Source organism: Pristiophorus japonicus, chromosome 6 (assembly GCF_044704955.1).
Source record: "Pristiophorus japonicus isolate sPriJap1 chromosome 6, sPriJap1.hap1, whole genome shotgun sequence".
NCBI lineage: Eukaryota > Metazoa > Chordata > Chondrichthyes > Pristiophoridae > Pristiophorus > Pristiophorus japonicus.
This window is the reverse complement of record NC_091982.1, coordinates 9,295,275-9,309,379: the sequence shown is the minus strand read 5'-3', so window position 1 is coordinate 9,309,379 and position 14,105 is coordinate 9,295,275. Positions and strand designations below refer to the sequence as shown.

The 14,105-nt window shown below is 45.7% G+C and overlaps 1 protein-coding gene across 5 annotated transcripts in view; it reads right to left on the bottom strand.

Annotated features, from left to right (window-relative positions):
• taf1 (TAF1 RNA polymerase II, TATA box binding protein (TBP)-associated factor) overlaps positions 1–13,771 on the bottom strand; it is a 153,581-nt gene extending 139,810 nt beyond the window's left edge. The window contains exons 1-4 of one of the 5 annotated variants that reach the window (XM_070882594.1): positions 13,718–13,752; positions 12,782–13,313; positions 5,114–5,163; positions 3,138–3,207 (exon numbers count right to left, since the gene is read on the bottom strand). The gene's annotated coding sequence lies outside the window, so the exon portion shown is untranslated. Of the gene's footprint in view, positions 1–3,137; positions 3,208–5,113; positions 5,164–10,719; positions 10,741–12,781; positions 13,612–13,717 lie in introns of those variants that run through there. The other 4 variants (XM_070882593.1, XM_070882596.1, XM_070882592.1 and 1 more) reach the window with 4 other exon arrangements.
• Positions 13,772–14,105: the final 334 nt, after the last annotated feature.

Genomic DNA, 14,105 nt, shown 5'->3' with positions numbered 1-14,105 from the left:
CAAAATACTGAACAGAATTGCAGGGCCCTAACAACATTATTCACCAATTTTGGTCTCCATTACCTCAGATTCCTTAGTTCTGGAGGCGATGGAAAATGGCAATTACTGTAGAATGTCACTCCTACAGGTCAACAGAACATCCAACTCTCCACCTGTAATGTATTTGCTTCATCTCCCCAGTGTGAATTCGCTTGTGTCACAGCAAGTGGGATGACCGAGTGAATCCCTTTCCACACTCAGAGCAGGTGAACGGCCTCTCCCCAGTGTGAACTCGCTGGTGTCACAGCAAGTGGGATGACCGAGTGAATCCCTTTCCACACTCAGAGCAGGTGAATGGCCTCTCCCCAGTGTGAATGCATTGCTTTGTCAGCAGGTTGGATGAGGTAGTGAATCCATTCCCACACAGGGAGAGACCGTTCACCTGCTCCACATGTGGGAAGGGATTCACTCAGTCATCCATCCTGCTGACACACCAGCGAGCTCACAAGTGACTGCAGGGTTTGGATTCTGCTGTTATTCACATCCTACTGAATCGTGTTCATTCTGTTAGTTGGCATTTGTTTCTGCTGATGTTAATAACCCTTCAACTAGACTAGAGTTTAATATTTTGATATTTCAAATAACAATGTTGATATTTGATGTCTCCAAAATAAGAGGAGACAAATTGATGTCCTGTTTCTGACTACTCCATTTTTGATCAGGGCGGAGGAGCAGTGAGAGATCGGGGCCCAGGAGCATCGTGATCAGGGCCCAGAAGAGACGAGGGTTCGGGGCCCAGAAGAGGCGAGGGCCCAGGGGCAGCACGGGCCAGCCCACACTGCGATCTATGGATAGTAGGAGCATGCGTGCGCACTAGGTCCGTGCAGCAAAGCTTGGTCTCCAGTCATCTTGGTTAACCCTTGCCAGTGGATCAAGACCTAGCTCTGTCAAGCCCGTGTGGTGACTGGTGTGAAACAGCCACCCCACATTAAAAGAATCCATGCATAGGCATCTTCCACCTTTCAGTATGTAGTTCGGGACCTAGAATGTCAGGTCCCTCATTGAAACACCTGTGAACTCATCCTTTTTGGTGTGGAAGCAGGTCATCCTTGATACATGGGACTGCCTAATACTAATACTATTTGCTTCATGGGTTCTTTACTTAAGAATTCATAGCAACACATTGCTATTAAGAACTGGTCGGTTTATTGACAAAAGTTTAATAATCACACTACACATTACTAGTTCATCCACTAGGCTCACAACTACATACCTCATTGTGGATGACCTAGATTCAACTGACTGGGGTTTTATTGAGTCTTGTGAACATCACGTGACTGGCTAAGCCACTCACAATGCAACAGCTCTATAACTATTTTAATTAAACGATAAAGTCCCCTTATTAAAGGAGCACTAGAACTGACAAATCAAACTTTGGAACATTAAACCAATCAAATGAGAATTTGGTTGCCAGGGATAGTGAAACACTCCAGTCTCACCGGTGCCCACCTCTTGCGGAAGGCCACGAATGTACCAGTGGACATCGCATGCTCCATCTCCAGGGACACCTTGGTGTGAACTTAGCCGTGGAAGAGAGGCAGGCAGTCGGGCTAAACGACACCCTCGACCGCCCTCTGCCTGGACTTGTTGATGGCCACCTTGGCCAGGCCCAGCAGCAGTCCTACCAGGAGGCCCTCCGATCTTCCCATTCCCCTCTGCACCGGGTGCCCAAAGATCAGGAGCGTGGGACTGAAGTGCAGTCAAAAATCGAGGAGCAGCCCCTTCAAATAATGGAAGAGGGGCTGCAACCTCACACACAGTACATACACATGGAACATGGACTCTTCCAGACTGCATAAATTGCAGATGGTCTGGGAGTCCGTGAAGCGACTTAAAAACTTATTGCACTGGACTGCCTCATGCAACACCCTCCAGTTCATGTCTCCAATAAATAAAGGGAGGACTCCCACGTAGAGTCCTCCATTGGGGACCCCCACCTCCTCCGGACTGCAAGATGGTGCAACAGCTCTACAACTCTTTTGGAGTAAAACATAATTAACATTAAATCAAGTGTCCCCTAATCTGGGGAACACTCCAGCCACTTTTCAACTGCCCTTTTTTTTGTGTTTTTTTTTTAAATTGTTTTGTTTTTTTTAATTTTTTGGGGGGCAATAAAATCATATAATTTACAAGTGCCCCCTATAAAATGGGAGGGGGACACTAAAACCCAGCAATTAAAACAAATTAAACTTTAAAACAAATAAAATCAAATTAAAATTTGGTTGCCGGGGGTGACAATGCACTCCAGTCCCTCCGGCGCCCACCTCTCGCGGAAGGCCGCGAGCGTACCGGTGGACACCGCGTGCTCCATCTCTAAGAACACCCTGGCCCGGATGTAGGCGCGGAAGAGAGGCAGGCAGTCAGGCTGAACGACCCCCTCGACCGCCCGCTGCCTGGACTGGCTGATGGCACCCTTGGCCGTGCCCAGGAGCAGTCAACAGCTCTACAACTCTTTTTGAGGAAGACAAAATAAACATTAAATCAAGTGCCCCCCCGCCGATCTGGGGGACACTCCAAACATTTTTCAACTGCCCTTTTTTTGTTTTTTTTTTACTTTTTTGGGGGGGTTTTTTTGTGATTTTTTTGGACAATAAAATCATAAATTTTACAAGTGCCCCCTATAAAAGGGGAGGGGGACACTAAAAACCCCGGCAATTAAAACAAATTAAACTTTAAAACATAAAATCAAATTAAAATTTGGTTGCCGGGGGTGATGATGCACTCCAGTCCCTCCGGCGCCCACCTCTCGCGGAAGGCCGCGAGCGTACCGGTGGACACCGCGTGCTCCATCTCTAAGGACACCCTGGCCCTGATGTAGGCGCGGAAGAGAGGCAGGCAGTCAGGCTGAACGACCCCCTCGACCGCCCGCTGCCTGGACCGGCTGATGGCACCCTTGGCCGTGCCCAGGAGCAGTCAACAGCTCTACAAACCTGTGAGCATACTCACAGGTGCATACATTACACCACCCATAAACTTATGAACACAAAGCTATCTTTTATTTTGAAGTGCTAGACTTGCCAAAGGTGGACTCTATTTTGCGTTTTACAGACGACAAAGCTTCTAAAATTCTATACATGATTACTACATTCGTCTCAAACCTGGGCACTGGCTGTTATTTCAGTCCAGGCTAAGCCACTGATGTATATTCTCCTCTAGTTCCTCTTCCATCTAGGATTCCAAAGAAAATCAATTTAAAGAATGTTACAGTGTAGTTCAGGAAACCAGTAGTTCTCACACTAGATAGAGCTTCTTTACCAGGTTCTGCTCAGTTTACGCGAACAAAGTTCATTTCCATCCCAGGATTACCACCAGCCTCCGACAAATTCGATGTACATCACTGATTAGTTCTTTTATAACATGGTCAAAATTTGCAGCTGCTAGTGCAAGCAGAGTCTCATAAGGGTCAATATTGTGGTCTCTGTTGTTTGTATCTTTTATAAATGATTTACGAGAAGGGAATATTGACTTGTATGACAGAAAATTAGGCGCAGTAACTAATAATGCTAACCAACGTGTAATAGTTTCAAGGGACCTGGACAGGTTATGTCAACGGGCAAAGAGATGGCAGACAAAATTCAACACAAACAAGTGTAAATTTATTAGGTCAGGCAGAGTCAGCATGGATTTATGAAAGGGAAGTCATGTTTGACAAATTTGCTGCAATTCTTAGAGGATGTAACGAACAGGGTGGATAAAGGGGAACCAGTGGATGTGGTGTCTGGACTTCCAGAAGGCATTTGACAAGGTGCCACATAAAAGGTTACTGCACAAGATAAAAGTTCACGGGGTTGGGGTAATATATTAAGCATGGATAGAAGATTGGCTAACTAACAGAAAACAGAGTCGGGATAAATGGTTCATTCTTGGGTTGCCAATCAGTAACTAGTGGAGTGCTGCAGGGATCAGTGCTGGGACCCCAACTATTTACAATCTATATTAACGACTTGGAACAAGGGATCGAGTGTATCGTAGCCAAGTTTGCTGACGATACAAAGATGGCAGGAAAAGCAATGTGTGAGGAGGACACAAAAAATCTGCAAAAGGACATAGACAGGCTAAGTGAGTGGGCAAAAATTTAGCAGATGGAGTATAATGTTGGAAAGTGTGAGGTCATGCACCTTGGCAGAAACAATTAAAGAGCAAGTTATTATTTAAATGGAGAAAAATTGCCAAGTGCTGTAATACAGCAGGACCTGGGGGTACTTGTGCATGAAACACAAAAGATTAGTATGCAGGTACAGCAAGTGATCAGGAAGACCAATGGAATGGAGTATAAAAAGCAAGGAAGTCTTGCTAAGGTTATATAGGGTATTGGTGAGATCACACCTGGAATACTGCGTATAGTTTTGGTTTCCATATTTAAGAAAGGATATATACTTGCTTTGGAGGCAGTTCAGAGAAGGTTCACTCTGTTGATTCCAGAGAGGAGGGGGTTGACTTATGAGGAAAGGCTGTGTAGGTTGGGCCTCATTGGAATTCAGAAGAATGAGAGGTGATCTTATCAAAACGTACAAGATTATGAGGGGGTTTGACAAGGTGGATGCAGAGAGGATGTTTCCACTGATAGGGGAGGCTAGAACGAGAGGGCATAATCTTAGAATAAGGGGCCGCCCATTTAAAACTGAGATGAGGATAAATTTCTTCTCTCAGAGGATTGTAAATCTGTGGAATTCGCTGCCTCAGAGAGCTGTAGAATCTGAGCCATTGAATACATTTAAGACAGAGATACAGTTTTTTTAACTGATAAGGGAACAAGGGGTTATGGGGAGCGGGCAGGGAAGTGGACCTGAGTCCATGATCAGATCAGCCATGATCGTATTAAATGGCGGAGCAGGCTCGAGGGGCCATATGGCCTACTCCTGCTCTTATTTCTTATGTTATTAAGAATCAAGAATGTAGCATATGTCAAATGATAATACGAAGCAGAGAATAAATCTTGTTTTTTGATGGCTAGGTTATTAAAACCATTGGTTCACAGCTCACAGGCAGTCAAGAAAGCAAAGAAACTACAGGTATTGGGATATATAGCTGGAGTGTAACTTACAAGTCAAAGGAGATAACATTAAAATCATACCTGGCCTTGGCGAGACTGTTACAAAACCAAAATACTGCGGATGCTGGAATCTGAAATAAAAACAGAAAAATACTGGAAATCTCAGATGATCAGGCAGCAGCTGTGGCAAGAAACAGAGTCAACGTTTCAGGTCTGCGACCCTTCGTCAGAACTGGAAAAGTTCGAGATGTAACAGATTCTTAAGGAAGCGCAGGGGCACTGAAAGAGGGAGGGGAGGAAAGAACAAAAGGGAAAGTTTGTGATAGGGTGGAAGGCAGTCGTGATTTAAGAGACAAAAGGGATGATGGACAAAAATTAGCTGGTAATGGCACAAGTTAGGAAACAAAAGACATGATATAAAAGAGCTGTACAATTAGTGAAGGTTTCTAGAGAACTAAAAGGCTGATTTCTGAAGTTAGAGGACAGAGTTATAAGGAAAGATTGTCTTTGAGAACTTTACTCTTTAGAGAAGACGACGATAAGGGAGGATTTGACAGAGGTCTTTTAAGATTTGTATGGCTTTGGGCAATTTGGATTTAGTAAAGTTATTCCATTTGATACAGGATTTGAGGACTAGACAATTTAAATTTAGATGTGTTGAAGGAAAAGAAGAAATATTGGCAATAATTTAAAAGGGTGATAGAACTGTGCAACAGAATCCCAGTGGGAAAGGTGGAACAAAAAAATAGCAAGTTTAAAAAAGAAAAACAAAACAATTAATTCTAGAATCACAGAAAGGAACTTAATGGAAGGTCTAGAAGGGTAAGTTAGATCAGTGGTTCTCAAAGTCGAGTCCGAAGAGATTTTCCGGAGGTCCAAGGACTAAACCGCCTCCGTCACACGTTTCATTGATTTGAGAATATACAAAAACTCTAATCGGCGATGGAGAGCAAACCGGGATAGAGCGGCCGGGCGCTGCTGAACAGGGCAGTGAATGGTTACCATGGCGGCGGCAGCAGCTGTGCGCTGCAGCAAGAGGGAGGAGGACGAGAAGGAGGGAAGTAAAAAGACTACAGGCTAGCCACCGCCAGCAACAGGAGGCGGAAAACTGCAGGGCCGCTGTTCAGAGAGCATCCAACCGTCTGTAAACAAAGATCCCGTGCCGATTATCAGTCGGCTGCAGCAGCGCCAGGATACAGCCAAAAAGAACAGGCCCCGTAATTTGGACATACCTTACATATATTAGTTCTATCTGTCCACGGTCAAGGGCTGGCCACGAAGCAAATCTGACAATAATTTTGACAGCACTTGAATACACTGAATAAAAAGTGCATTTGTAATTTTTAAAAACAGATGCTTTAAAATCACTATCAGTTTATACATACATACTTGAGGGATTCCCGTTTTGTAAATGTCACCATAGCTATATTGCAATTCATTGTCATACGAACCTGGTATAGTATCAATACAAGGGGACGATACAACTACACTCAAAGTGAGTGACTAGATTGTAAGTTAGGAACAAAATTAAGATGTAGTAAACTAGACATCGCACCAAGGATAGACAGACTCCACAGTGAGATGCAGGCAAAGCCATCTTTAAGTAAATACCTGTTCTCTGAAAAGCATTGGCCTTGAAATCCTGGCCTCCCTGTCGGTACAGAGTGTGTATGGACCGGGGAAGGCATTGCAAAAGCCGGTTTTCGATGCGCAATGCGCATGCACCGAAAACCAGCACAGATCCTCCATATCCCCACAGCCAGGATATTCGCATGGGCAAGTTTGCGGTATTTACCCATCTCTTGCCCAGCGAATGTCCTGAAAACTCTTACGCCTGGTATCAGCGCAAGAGTTTTAAAACATACAAAAACAAATAAAAATAAAATTTTAAAAACACATTTTAATGTTAAAAACCCTAATAAACCATAATTTAAAAAACTTTTTTTTTAAATCAGGAAAATATATTAAGACATTTATTAACTTTAATTTAAATTAATGTTAAATGTGATTTTTTTTATTTATTTTTTTATTGGTGTTTTGGTGTTGGGGGGTTTGTTTCTCAATCATAATAATGAGAACGCCTACTTACGGAGTTCCCATTATTATGAATGAGAAAATACTTTCCCTTGATTGGCTGCCCAGTGCCATGTGACTCCAGCTCCAGCATACATCTGTCCAGACGTGCACGCGCTCCGATGCACAGGGAGAGGACCAGGATCACTGGTGGGCGCAGCAGGAAAAGGGAGGTTCGCATCTTTTTAACCTTTTTCTGTCGAGCACCCGAGGGAAGCAGAGGACCGGACATAATTAAAAGATTACAACAGTGACTACACGTCAAAAAGTACTTAATTGGCTGTAAATCGCTTTAGGACATCCGGTGGTCGTGAAAGGCGCTATATAAATGCAAGTCTATATATAAGCACTCTTTAGATGCGGCACTTTCATATTATGAGGATTATATCGTATTATAATTTAGACGGGAGCTCAGTGATTACTAATCTATTTGAAAAGGGGTCCTTCAACCAAAAAAGTCTGAGAACCACTGGGTTAGATGGACCAAAGGCTGACAAAATATTACTTTGTTGCTATCCTGGGTTAACCATCTTTTTGCAGTTCTTGTAAAACTGTAATTACTGGTTAGCACCAGTGTCTCCAGTTCCACTGCTTTATTTCGAATGTTTCTAGCACTCATGTGTATATACCTCCAATGTTGCTTCTTAACTCCCTATCTGGTTGTCTGGTCTCGCTGCTGAATAATGTAATACCCCTTATACATTCTTGGCACTTTTGTGATTATTCTGCCTGTTCTTATGTAGTCCACACGTAATCATGATGCCCCCAGCCCCACTGCCCCCATCCCCCGCCAGCTTGGTTAAATGTTGCACAATAGTTATTTCTGTGTTTTTTTAATATTCGTTCATGGGATGTGGGCATCGCTGGCAAGACCAGCATTTATTGCCCTCCAGAAGATGGTGGTGAGCCATCTTCGTGAACCGCTGCAGTATGTGCAATGAAGATACTCCCACAGTGCTGTTAGGGAGGGAGTTCCAGGATTTTGATCCAGTGACAATGAAGGAACGGCGATGTACTTCCAAGTCAGGATGCTGTGTGACTTGGAGGGGAACTTGGGTGGTGGTGTTGTTCCCACGCGCCTGCTGCCCTTGTCCTTCTAGGTGGTAGAGGTTGCGGGTTTGGGAAGTGCTGCCGAAGGAACCTTGGCGAGGTGCTACAGTGCATCTTGTAGATGGTACACACTGCAACCACAGTATGCTGGTAATGGAGGGAGTGAATGTTTAAGGTGGTGGATGGAGAGCCAATCAAGCGGGCTGCTTTGTCCTGGATGGTGTCGAGCTTCTTGAGTGTTGTTGGAGCTGCACTCGTCCAGGCAAGTGGAGAGTATTCCATCACACTCCTGACTTTTGCCTTGTAGATGGTGGAAAGGTTTTGGGGAGTCAGGACGTGACATATTCGCCGCAGAATACCCAACCTCTGACCTGCTCTTGTTGCCACAGTATCTATGTGGCTGGTCCAGTGAAGTTTCTGGTCAATGGTGACCCCCCCCCCCACACCCAGAATGTTGATGGTGGGGAATTCGGCAATGGTAATGCTGTTGAATGTGGTTAGACTCTCGCTTGTTGGAGATAGTCATTGTCGGACACTTCTGAGGCGTGAATGTTACTTGCCACTTATCAGTCCAAGCCTGAATATCGCCCAGGTCTTGCTGTATGCAGGCATGGACTGCTCCGTTATCTGAGGAGTTGCGATTGGTACTGAACACTGTGCAATCATCAGCGAGCATCTCCACTTCTGACCTTGTGATGGAGGGAAGGTTATTGATGAAGCAGCTGAAGATGGTTGGGCCTAGAATATTTTGTGGTATCCCACAAGGTTCTTACTTCTGTTTTCTGTGGTACATCAGTGATTTGGATATAGGACTAGAGAGACTGATGTCCAAATTTGAAGAGGATACTAAAATAGGAGGCATAGTAAATAATTTTTGAGGATCAAAGGAAACTACATGGGGATACTGAGAATCTGGTGGAATGAGCAAAAATGTGGCCAGTGTAACAATGTAATTAAATATGAGGTGGTACATTTTGATTCTTTTTTCTTAAAGTAAGAATTCTACTTTGAATCAGGGAGAGCTTTTTGATGGTTAAGAGCAGAGGAGTTTGTGGGTTCAGGTTCACAAGCAAAAGTAAAACAAAACAGGCAACAAAAGCTAATGGAATACTGTGTTTTATGGCAAAAGGTATGGAATATAAAAATCATTATATAATGATGAATCTACGTAAAACCTTACTAAGACCACAGTTGGGAGTAGTGTGCAGTTTTGGACTCCATACTATAGAAACATACATAGAAACATAGAAAACAGGTGCAGGAGTAGGCCATTCAGCCCTTCTAGCCTGCACCGCCATTCAATGAGTTCATGGCTGAACATGCAACTTCAGTACCCCCTTCCTGCTTTCTCGCCATACCCCTTGATCCCCCTAGTAGTAAAGACTTCATCTAACTCCCTTTTGAATATATTTAGTGAATTGGTCTCAACTACTTTCTCTGGTAGAGAATTCCACAGGTTCACCACTCTCTGGGTGAAGAAGTTTCTCCTCATCTCAGTCCTAAATGGCTTACCCCTTATCCTTAGACTGTGACCCCTGATTCTGGACATCCCCAACATTGGGAACATTCTTCCTGCATCTAACCTGTCTAAACCCGTCAGAATTTTAAACGTTTCTATGTGGTCCCCTCTCATTCTTCTGAACTCCAGTGAATACAAGCCCAGTTGATCCAGTCTTTCTTGATAGGTCAGTCCCACCATCCCGGGAATCAGTCTGGTGAACCTTCACTGCACTCCCTCAATAGCAAGAATGTCCTTCCTCAAGTTAGGAGACCAAAACTGCACACAATACTCCAGGTGTGGCCTCACCAAGGAGGATGTTGAGGCAACAGAAAGGATAGAGTGCAGATTTATGAGGATGTTGCTTGGTATGAGGAAGTATAAATACAAAGACAAAAATTGAAACTGTTTTTGTTAGAGATTAAAGGGTGATTTGACAGAAATGTTTAAAATTATGAAGGGATGGGACAGACTGTCTCCAGCGTTTGAGTGATCAAGAATAAGGGGACATAGATATAAGATGAAATGTAAAAGATCTGCGACAGAGAGTAGGAGAAACTATGAGTTTTTTTTTAAAACGGAGAGTATTTTGAGATTGTGGAATGTACATCAGAGTTACTCATTGAAGGAAATACCATGTGAACATTCAATAACAAATTAAATAGATGGAATAAAGCTATACGAGGACAGAGCGTGCACATGGGATTAGGACTGCTGCTCATGTGCAGGATAACACCAAAACACCAGCATGTTTCCACGTTGCAATTTCTATATAATTCTAAGCAAGAGGGAGAGGGGGGAACAAGAGGAAGAGGGAAGAAGAGAGACACCAAAATTTTGGTTGGTTGGGATAGAAAGAAAAAAAAAGTGAGACAGAGTTGACAACAGCTGGAAGGGAAGAAACTTGGGAGGGGGGCAAAGAAAAGGAGGGTAAGGCTTGGCACTTTAAATACAGTGCACCAAAGCATGCTAAATCACAACCTGTATAATGGCAGTAAAAGGATTCAGTTCCATAAACACTAACAATCGAAGGAAATGCCTTAAAGGAAATAATGAAAGAGCTCACCATTTCCCAGATAAATCACTGCAATCTCTCCCTCATCTCAGGGGTCTTATTTTCATGCAGTCCCAGATCTTAACTTAAACAGAACTGGTTCAGCCATTCATCGCCAGAACTGTCTGGACCACAGCAAGCACCATTGGGCCCTGCTCTTCTCTGCCAAAACTGATCAGCACTCCAGGATCATCCTGGAATGCAAAGATAACCTTCAGCTTCTTTCTCCAGTACCAACCGTCTCCTTAAACCCCTCTCCCCTTCCTCCTCCACCCTCACCTCCTACAAGTGGGAGGAGTTCATGGACTTTTGTCACTATGATTGAGACCATTCATTCAGCTCCCTCTGCCCTAGCTCTGAACTTGCATCTTTCTCTAGTTTTTCATCGATCGCCCCTCATGCTATCTCCAAGCTAATTTTGCCCACAAGATCTACCTCCTGCTCTTTACCACCAAATTTCCCTTCCTGGCTCTCATGCTATAAAACATTCCCGCACTTCAGGTACTATTCCCCCCTTCCTTCTCCCCGCGCCCCACCCCGCCAACCACTTTCAAATCTGCCGTCAACAGCCCTCCTCAAAAAAAACATCCTTGACCCTCTGTTCTTGCAAACCTCCGCCCCATCTCCAACCTTCCTTTCCTCTTTGAAGTTCTCAAACATATAGTTGCCTCCAAAATCGGTGCCCTTCTTTCCCTCTCCAATCAGGCTTCCACCCTTCCTACAACATTTAAATGACCCCAATCAAAGTCACAAATGACATCCTCCGTGACCGTGACCATGGTGCTCTATCCCTCCTTATCCTTCTCGACCCATCTACGGTCTTTGACATGGTTCACCACACCATCCTCCTCCAATGCTTCTCTTTCACTGTCCAGTTGAATGGAACTGCCTTCCCCTGATTCCACTCTTACCTATCCAATTGTTGCAAAGAATCCTCCTGCAATGGCCGCACCGTTACCTATGGAATCCCTCAAAGATCTATCCTTGGCCCCTTATTTCTCATCATCATGCTGTAATATCACCCAAAGACAAAACGTCAGGTTACACATGTACGCTGATAACATCCTGCTCTACCTCACTATCACCTTTTTCGACCCCTCCACTGCCTCTGTTTTATCAGATTGTTTGTACAAAATCCAATACTGAAGGTGCCAAAATTTTGTTCAATTTAACATTGGGAAGACCAAAGCCATTGTCTATGGCCCCGCCAAACTCCGTTCTCTCGCCACCAATGCCAACCCCTTCCCCGGCCACTGTCTTAGGCTGATCCAGATTGTTTACAATCTTGGCGTCCTAGATTACCGAGCTGAGCTTCCAAATCATTATGCTCATTAAAGACCGCCTACTTCCATCTCCGTAATAATCACCCATCTCCACCCCTGTCTCAGCCCATCTGCTGCTGAAACCCTCATCCATGCTTTTGTTACTTCCATACTTGACTATTGCAATGCTTTCCTGGCTAGCCTCCCATCTTCAACCTTCCAGAAACTTGAGCTCATCCAAAACTCTACTGCTCAGATCCTCACACAGAAAGTCGCGGTCACCTATCAACACTGTGCACATTGTCCTACATTGGCTCCCAGTCGACCAACACCTTTGATTTTAATATTCTCATCCTCATGTTCAAATCACTCCATGGCCCCGTCCCTTCCTATCTGCAACCTTCTCCAGCTTTACAACATTCCAGGAACTCTGCACTCTTCTAACTCTAGTCTCTTGTGCACGGCCCGCTTCTTTCACCCCCACCTTTGGCTGCCATCTCAGCTGTAAGCACTAGCATTCCCTCCCTAAACCTCTGCGCCTCTCTCGCCTGCGCTCTTTGACAAAGCTTTTGGTCACCTGCTCCAATATCTCCTTCTTTGGCTTGATGTCAATTTCTGTCTGATTACGCTGTGAAGCACCTTGGGACGCTTTACCACGTTAAAGTCGCGATATAAATACAAGTTGCTGTTAACGCTGTCAATCACCACAGCAAACCTCTGGGCCTGAATAATGTAAGCAAATCTGCAGGAAGGGAACGAGGATAAAGGCTCAAGAGGGTTCACGAATACAGAAATATTTAAAAGCCACTGACCTATTTATACACTGGGATGGAAGTACCTCAAGAAACAGTGCAGCCTAGAGGGATTGCGTCTACTACGCCAGAGCCCATCTTGTTCCCAGGGTCGCAGGAGGCAATGGAGAAAAACAAATGGAGCAAATTCAGTCAGGCCCGTTTGGTAAACACAAAAAACACGGATTCTCTCAAGTGCAGCTGTGGTTCAGTGGGTAGTCAGAAAGAAGGTGGTGGTTCAAGTCCCACTCCAGAGACTGGAGCACAAAAATCTAGGCTGGCATTCCAGGGACTGCTGCACTGTCGGAGGTGCCGTCTTTCAGATGAGACGTTAAACCGAGGCCCGGTCTGCTCTCGCAGGTGGACGTAAAAGATCCCATGGCATTATTTTGAAGAGCAGGGGAGTTATCCCCGGTGTCCAGGCCAATATTTATTTCTCAATCAACATCTCTGTGGGAGCTTCCTGTGTGCAACAGACTTGCAACAGTGACTACACTTCAAAAGTACTTCATTGGGTTGGACTTCGGCTTGGTGCGTCCGGTGGTGGAAGGCGCTAAATAAATAAATGCAAGTCTTTTAAAGGCTCGGATCCAGTGACAGCCGCAGACCCTCCAGTATCAAACCCGCCGGAACATTAACCTCCCCCTCCTCAGACGCTGACGGATCCGCTGTACTTTGGGCATTTACAGAGTACCAGCCGCCGTGTGCTTGCTCGCCACCGGCCCATTCCCCGCTACCTCCCCAGTACAGCCGCCTGCAGTCCCTGGCCTCCTCGACAGGTCATGCCTTTTGCTCGACACCTCAGGGCCAGCCTTGATTGTCAATACAGGCCGCGGCCAATGCCGAATGCGCCGAGGACATGCTGTCCGGCAACCCGCAGCACAGCAACTGATTCCAACATTTCGGTCCACTCTCCCCCGCTGCCCATCTGTAACCCCCCCCCACACATACACTTACCGAGACCCCGCAGTCGCTTCTCCCCCACGACCATACAAACCTGGGCAAACTCCAGGCACAGCGCCACCCACAGCCCGGGAGGATCACAGCGCCGCCCACAGCAGCCCGGGAGGATCACAGCGCCGCCCACAGCAGCCCGGGAGGATCACAGCGCCACCCAGAGACCGGGAGGATCACAGCGCCGCCCACAGCAGCCCGGGAGGATCACAGCGTCGCCCACAGCAGCCCGGGAGGATCACAGCGCCACCCAGAGACCGGGAGGATCACAGCGTCGCCCACACCCCGGGAGGATCACAGCGCCGCCCACAGCCCGGGAGGATCACAGCGTCGCCCACAGCCCGGGAGGATCACAGCGCCGCCCACAGCCCGGGAGGATCACAGCGCCGCC